This window comes from Trachurus trachurus, assembly GCF_905171665.1.
Source record: "Trachurus trachurus genome assembly, chromosome: 1".
In the NCBI taxonomy this organism is placed as follows: domain Eukaryota; kingdom Metazoa; phylum Chordata; class Actinopteri; order Carangiformes; family Carangidae; genus Trachurus; species Trachurus trachurus.
In genome coordinates this window covers 16004611-16012539 of record NC_139891.1, presented here as the reverse complement: position 1 = coordinate 16012539, position 7929 = coordinate 16004611, and positions in this window count along the sequence as shown.

Sequence of the window (7929 nt, the reverse complement as noted above, 5' to 3'; positions counted from 1 at the left end):
TAGCGGCGGGACACAGGAACTACATTTAAATTACATATATGGGCTTCGTAACCATATGGGTTACACCCTCCCTTCTTGAATCGACATGAGTCCCTTCATGAGCTAGTCTCTCGTTCATATGGGGGTTGTCGTAGTTACTAATAGTGTCTAGTGCTTGGTTAAAGCTCTGTAAGATACTCTGTGCAAAGGACATTAAAGGTTTCCCCAACTGAGTGTAGTGAAAACGATCAGGGGGCTGTCGTGACCTTTCTGACCTTCGTGGTGATTCAGGTGGGTTTTTTCCTGTTTCACTTTCACTTTCTTTTTCAGATGTCTCAGATGCCTGAGTTTGGTTTGGCTCAGCATCTTGTAGAACTTCCACAGGTTCCTTTTCCACATCAGTTTCACTTGTCATGTCCGGTTGTTTTCCATTTGCCATATCCGTTTCATTCGTCACATCCAGTTCGTTTGTCACATCCGGTTCGTTTCTCATATCAGGTTCGTTCGTCACATCCAGTTCGTTTGTCATATCCGGTTCGTTTGTCATATCCGGTTCGTTTGTCACATCCGTTTCATTTGTCACGTCCATTTGTGTATTGTCCTCTTCAGCAGGGAACTGCTCAACCATGACCATGGGCTCCTCTCCTTCTACCAACTCAGGAGGTGTTCCGACAGGTTCAGCAGGTTGATTGCTGTCATCACGACCATCCTGACGCTGGGAGGTCAAGGAACCCGATGGCATAGCCGGCAACCCTATGTCTGTTGGGTTCTCATGAGGTTGTTTCCTCTTCGGAATTTCACACACCTGAGTGAAACTCTCTTCAGGGGCAGAAAAGGACTGGGCAGGATAGATGAACAAGTCGTCCTCCGATTCTGAGGATTCCTCTGAGAGTTGAGGTTGACTCTGTCTAGTTCTTGGCTTGCAAACCTTAGGTTTGACAGGCTCAGTTTCCTCCTCTTCGGAGAGGTCACCACAAGCAAGCAGTAGGTCCCTGTGTAGAGTTCGGATGGGACCGTCCCCACTGATGGACTGTACTTTGTACACAGGTAGGTCTCCCATTTTTTCCAGAACCTTGTACATGGTGGACTCCCACTTGTCCGCAAGCTTGTGTTTACTCCGAAACCTCAGGTTTTTCACTAACACTTGATCTCCTTCCTCTAGCGTTGACTCTCGTACTGCCTTGTCGAAGCGGCGCTTGTTCCGGTCAGCGACTTTTTGTGAGTTCCTGGTCGCAATCTGATAACTCTCTTCGAGGCGTGCTTTCAGGTGTTTGACATACTGAGAATGGGATTTGGGGGAGCCATCTTTCACAGGTAAACAGAAAGCAATGTCCACTGGTAATCGAGGTTGACGTCCAAACATCAATTCGTATGGACTGAACCCTGTGACATCGCTCTTGGTGCAGTTATAGGCATGGGTAAGTGGTTTTACAAAATCTCGCCAATGACTTTTTTCTTTGTCCTTTAAGGTTCCCAACATGCCTAACAGGGTTCGATTAAACCTCTCTACAGGGTTTCCCCTAGGGTGATAGGGCGTAGTGCGCACCTTAGTGATGCCTGCTAAGGCGCAGAGTTCTTTAATGAGTTGGGACTCGAAATCCCTGCCCTGATCACTCAGCAGCCGCTCGGGAAAACCGTAGTGCACGAAGAACTGCTCCCAAAGAGTTTTGGCGACCGTTGTTGCTTTCTGGTCCTTGGTCGGTATGGCGACCGCATATTTGGTAAAATGGTCTGTGATTACCAATACGTCTTTGGTATTGTGACTGTCGGGCTCTATCGACAAGTAGTCAATGCACACCAATTCCATGGGGCGAGTTGTATGGATGTTCACAAGAGGCGCTGATCTTTCCGGTTGCGTCTTCCTTCTGACACAACGTCCGCACGACTTAATCTTTTTCTCCACGTCCGCAGCCATTTTCGGCCAATAGAACCTTGTTCTAACCAAGTCCAGGGTTCTCTCCAGACCCATGTGTCCCATATCCTCATGTAAGGACTTGAGAATGGTAGAACGAAGAGACTTCGGGGCAACGAACTGGTAAGTTACATCATCTCCAGATTGACGTGTTCTGTACAAAAGACCATTTCTCATCTCCAACCTTTTCCTTTCCTTGAGCATCAGCTTGAGCTCCGGAGAGTCAGGAACGAGGCTGGTCTCATCTCCGTCCTCCAAGACTTGGATAACCTGTCCAATGATCGGGTCGGACCTTTGATGTTGCTGAAGTTCCTCTGGATCGTAGGTAGGTATGGTAGAAGAACCTAACACATCATCATTTCCGTAGGTGTCTGGAATCGCATCAGGATGGATCGCGAGGGACTCGACCAAGGTGATGGAAGGTAAGTCGTTGTTTGCCTCGTTAAGAAGACGGTGTTGACACAAGACAGCTACTGCGTCTACAGGTAAGTCTTGATGATTTGGAGACGAAGACAGATGGTGGGAAGTGAATCTTTTGATTCGCTCTTTCTCCTCAAGAGATGCAGGATCATCGGCCAAACTGTCATGCGGCCGTCTTGAGAGGCCGTCGGCGTCCTGGTTGCTCTTCCCAGCACGGTACTTTATGTTGAAGTCGAAGGTCGAAAGAGCTGCTAGCCAGCGATAACTGGCAGCGTCTAGTTTGGCGGACTTCAAAACATAAGTCAACGGATTGTTGTCCGTTATGACAGTGAAAGCGTTCCCATAGAGGTAGTCATGGAATTTCTCTACGATCGACCACTTGAGAGCGAGGAATTCAAGCTTATGGGCGGGATATCGCTTTTCACTGGAGGAGAGACCTCTGCTCGCATAAGCGATGACTCGCATTTCGCCTTCCTGTTCTTGGTACAGGGCGGCCCCTAGCCCGTAAGTGCTAGCGTCGGTGTGGAGCACGTATGCTAGTTTTGGGTCGGCGAAACCAAGGACAGGTGCGGATGTGAGTTTTTCAATGATGGTGTCAAATGCCTTTTGACAATCAGGCGTCCACCGTTCGTTGAAGGGTTCTTTGGGGTTGAAGTACCCTCCGGGGCTAGGTGTTCTGGGGCCCTTACGATAAGGTGGGTAGCCGCCGGTGAGATCATTCAAGGGTCTGACTATTTTTGAATAGTCGCAGACAAAGCGGCGGTAATACCCCGCGAAGCCCAAGAAGGACTTGAGCTCACCGAGGGTTTGAGGTCTAGGCCAGGTGCGGAGAGCACTGACCTTGTCTGGGTCAGTCTTTACCCCTCTGTTCGAAACAATGTGGCCTAGATACCGCACAGAGCTCTGGAAGAAATGGCATTTTTGGGGTGAGAGTTTCAGGCCATTCTCTCTCAGCTGCTGGAGGACGTGCTTGAGCCGGATTTCATGCTCCTCTAACGTGCTGGAAAACACGATGATGTCATCTAAGAATACCAATACCTCCTTCAGATTGATGGAACCCATGACCCTCTCCATTAACCGTTGGAAAGTACTGGGGGCATTTGTGATGCCTTGGGGCATGCGATTGAATTCGTAAAACCCCAATGGGCAAACAAAAGCGGTCTTTGGCTTATCACGTTCCTCCATCTCTATTTGGTAATAGCCGGATTTTAGATCCATTACTGAAAACCATTTAGATCCGGCGAGAACTGAAAAGGCTTCCTCAAGATTGGGCAATGCGTACGCGTCTCTGATTGTCAATGAATTTAGTTTACGATAATCAATGCAAAGACGGACCTCTCCATTTTTTTTACGAACTACTACGATTGGGGAAGCGTAAGGAGACTCGGACTCACAAATCACTCCTGCGTCGAGTAGTGTACGCAAATGCTTTCTCACCGCTTCGTAGTCGTTTGGGTGGATTGGTCGGGGTCTTTGTTTGAATGGTGTGTCGTCTTTCAGATTTATGTGGTGTTTTACTTTGGTTGCATGCCCAAAATCTGTCTCACTACAGGCGAAAACATCACGATACTCGTACAAACTATGTGTTACTCTGTCCTTCCAGTCTTTTGAAAGGGGTGAGTCACAAAAGTCAATGGTGAAGTCTGACTGGTCAGGTTCCTTGGCTGGTTTGGGAATGCTAGCACAACATTTCACAGGGTCAGCGGGTTTGTTTGAGTCAGGTAAGTTGTCATGGATCTCTTTGGGTGTGTGAAGCTCAGCAATGACACAGTTTGAGGGAAGTGTGACATCGTGCTCATTTTCATTTCTCATCCATACAGATAGCTTGTGAGGACGGTGGCGGGGCAAGGTGACGAGGCAGCACTCCACAAACACCCCACCAGGTAAGGCAGAGGACTGAGGCTGCTCGACCATAACGCAGTCACTGGGGGTGTCAACCTTCACGTACCCTTCTAAACAGACTCTCTCTTGAGCAGGTAAGACCTGCTGCACTTTACCTTTAAGCTTTGCTAACCCTATTCTCCCTGTAGAGTTAACTTTGTTTCTGAGCTTGAGTACACGAATGATTTGCCTATAGCCATAAACAGAAGACAAGTCACTTAAGTTTTTATCAATACAATGTTCTTCATACAAAATGTCCAGTGCATTTGTACCAATGAGTACAGGTAAGTCACAATTACTGCTGCGGTCTGGTACCACTAAGGCTAAGGTTGAAATTTCGGGTTCAGCTTCAACAAATTCTCTGGGGAACTTGAGAGTGATGGGTACATAGCCTAAATAGGGGACATTTTGACCGTTGGCGCCCTCAACATCCAGGGCTTGGAAGGGCTGGATGGGGTGCTCTGACAGGTGAGTTTTAGAAAAAGAAGCGGTCACGGTGGTCACCTGGGACCCTGAATCTAGGAGACACCTAGTGTTAACTCCTGACACACTAACATCTGCTACACATTTCTGTCCTACAAGACCTCGAGGGAGCTTAGCTTGAGGGTCTACTTTGTGTGAGCGAATTAATGTTTTTGTCCTAAGTTTTGGGTTGGGACTGTCGTTCTCAGTTCCAGTTCCTGGTTGTCCCCCTGCAGGAACTGCATTCAGTTTAAACTCTGTTCCCAGGCTTTTTGTTTTTGTTTTAGCTCACTGCGCTTCTTTTCAACTAATTCAGGGTTTGCTTCATTGTTGCAGGAAGGCGCGATGTGGCCGTCCTCGCCACACCTGAAGCAGTACCATGGGCGGGGCTTCCTGTTGATAAGTTTTGGTTCTGGAGAAAGTGATGGATTTCCTTCAGCAGGGGCTTTGGGCTTAGCCTTTTGTTTCTTACCTGGCTTTGCAGACGCTTGGTTTGAGCTTAGCGATGCTTCCAGAGAAGCTAGTTGGGCTTGTAGCTTCGCCATTTGTTTTTCAAGCGTTCGTGGGTCAGAGGGGGTAGCTGTTGCTTCGTCGTCATCAGTGGCGTATTCCTCCACTGAGAGTGTGTTTGACTGTACTTTTGTTCTGTTAGCCCCAAAGTGCTGCTTCATCCTGCTGGACTTAGCGGCTTGTCTGTCCTCCTCAGAGCGCACTGAAAGGAGTAACTCTGAAAAGGGAGGAGGGTTATTCTTCTTCTGTTCAAGCTGAAGACTGGTAAGTAGACCATTATTCCAGCAGCCTCTACAAAACTGCTTAAGCAGCTGGCGGTCAGAATCACTAGCAGCTAACCCACCTCTTTTGATGACCTTGCTCAAGATTGTCTGCAAGCGCTGCAAATAGCCAGAAGGCTTTTCTCCAGGGTCTTGGTTCGTGTTTAAGAACTTTGCAAAAAGCTCATCGCCATCATCAATGATACCATAAGCAGAGTCAAGGAGGGAAAGATATTCTTGGGGAGAAGCGTTGGGCCCAAGATGTTTCACAATGGTGGCCGCAGGCGGGAAGAGGCTCTCAACCATTTTCCTGGTTGCATGTGTTGCAGACATGGCAGGGTCTGCAAGGAAAAATTCAACGTTGCTGCGCCACGTGTCATAATCTGACTCTGCACTGGGACAGGGGATTCTTCCGGAGAAGGGTCTGAGTCGGGCGTTGCCATGGTAGTGGAGAGGAAGATCACTGTTCTTGATTACATGCTCAACCACTACTTTTTGTATTTCTGGAGTGGAGAGATGCTCGGAAGGTAAGTACTGGGTCGGGTTTCTAGGTGGGGATGATACCGCTGCACCTACCTCGAGTGGGGGTGTACTACGTTCAGCAGAGTGATTGTCACCTATATCAATAGGATTTACAGCAGCTGTGTGTATGGGACTAGCATGCTGAGGTTGATTAATTTCTGATGTTTCTGGTTCAGTTGTTTCAGGTTTTGTGGACTCTTGAATCCTAGCTAGTTCATCTAGCAAAAGCTTTTCAAAATCTGCTCCACTAAGCTGAGCGATATCCTTCAGTTCACTTAGGTAGATCTGAGTTAAAGTGGAACCTCTGTCTGCTGTGTACAGCTCTGACAAGAGCTCAATGTGGTGGACAATGTCCGGGCTACTGGAGGGCCTATCAACAGGTAAGTTACCTTTAAGGTGCTCAATAGCTCCACCTGAACTATATTCCACTATAGCTGTGTTCTGGAACTTAGCTTCTCTGCTGGCAACTTTAATTACCCTCTCAATCTTACCATACTGTCCCAAGTACTCAAATACTTCATTGTCTACCTCACAACTAGTTAGACCACTAACTAGCAGTGAATTAGGTACCTTGACATTTTCCCTTGTAACAGTATCCATGTTCGTATTTGTACCACAATGTAAATTTATGTAAATTAAGTGGCATCAATGTTCACAGAAAAAATGCAACAAAATATCACACTGCTCAACTTCACTTTCAAGGATTAAACCAACTCCTGGCTGGCTCGCCAAGTTTTATGTAGCCCTTTTAACCTCAATATTAGCAAGAAACCACATCCTCTAGGTTCAGAAAGCTGGACTCGAAGTAGAAGTTGAACAATGATCATTTATTACATTCAAATCAATTATTATTTCACTGCAGCACATGTAATTAGAAAACCCCAAAATAACAAAATACAATAGAGCTCTTTAATAAAATAATAAAATAAAAAAATAAAAGAAAGTTCAAAATAAATTGTCCGTTCCTTCTTTTTCAGAAGAATAAAGTTCAGTTCTGTGTGTGTGTGTTTATCAGTCAGTTCTTCTACTACCCGGGTAGATTTTGTGGTGAACGATCTTATCTGTATCAGAGTGCAGTAAGTAGAAGTCTTTCTTTGGAGTGGATCCCGTTCTCCGTTCTCTCGATCTCCTGGCTCGCCACTGAACCGGCAGGTTCAGAATTCTTGCTGGTCAATCTCTGATCCGAAATAAAATAAAAACCAGTCTACACAGAAGGTGTAGAAATACATTCAATTAATACCATGTTCATATAGACTTTCTACTACTTCTTATCTGATTTCTTCTCTAATTTCTCTGAATGTTTATAATCAAATTTAGTACATACACAGTTTAAATCATCATTAATGATAGTGTACACACTCATAGTAGAGTTATTTTAACTTAACTATCCCTTATGAACTCATATTTTTAACATAAATAGACTTAATTGTCTTTTTAAGCAGTATTTATATTTTTAAACAGCTTTTCAAATGAATATTTATCTTTTTTAACCTTTTAAACCATAAATGAATTTAATTAATTCACTCTTTTAAATCATCATGAGTAATTAAACAACCATAATGAAATAAATCACCTTTTGTACACAAAACAGTACAGTAGCATAACATTCTTAAAGCTTATCATAATATCCCCATTTATTTCCCTCATTCAACAAGGTGGTGGCCCACTAGCTTGGCCGGCTACACCATTAGCACCTATACTACCTGCTTAGCAGGCTACCTGAGCTAGCATAGCGGCGCTAGCCGCGATTAGCATTAGCACGGATTTACCGATCTTTTTAAAGTTGTTTTTCTCACATAACACAATGATATAGCAATACCAAGGTGGATGTAAACATTAGATACTAACTCCGACTGGTTTTATTAAAGTGTTTCAGTAAGCAATATCTTCACATGAGCTAATTATCAACAGGCTAATACCAAGGCCTAGTATCTTAGCATGTAGCTCTTAGCTTACCGGAGTCCGAACAAAGGCTTAACACGG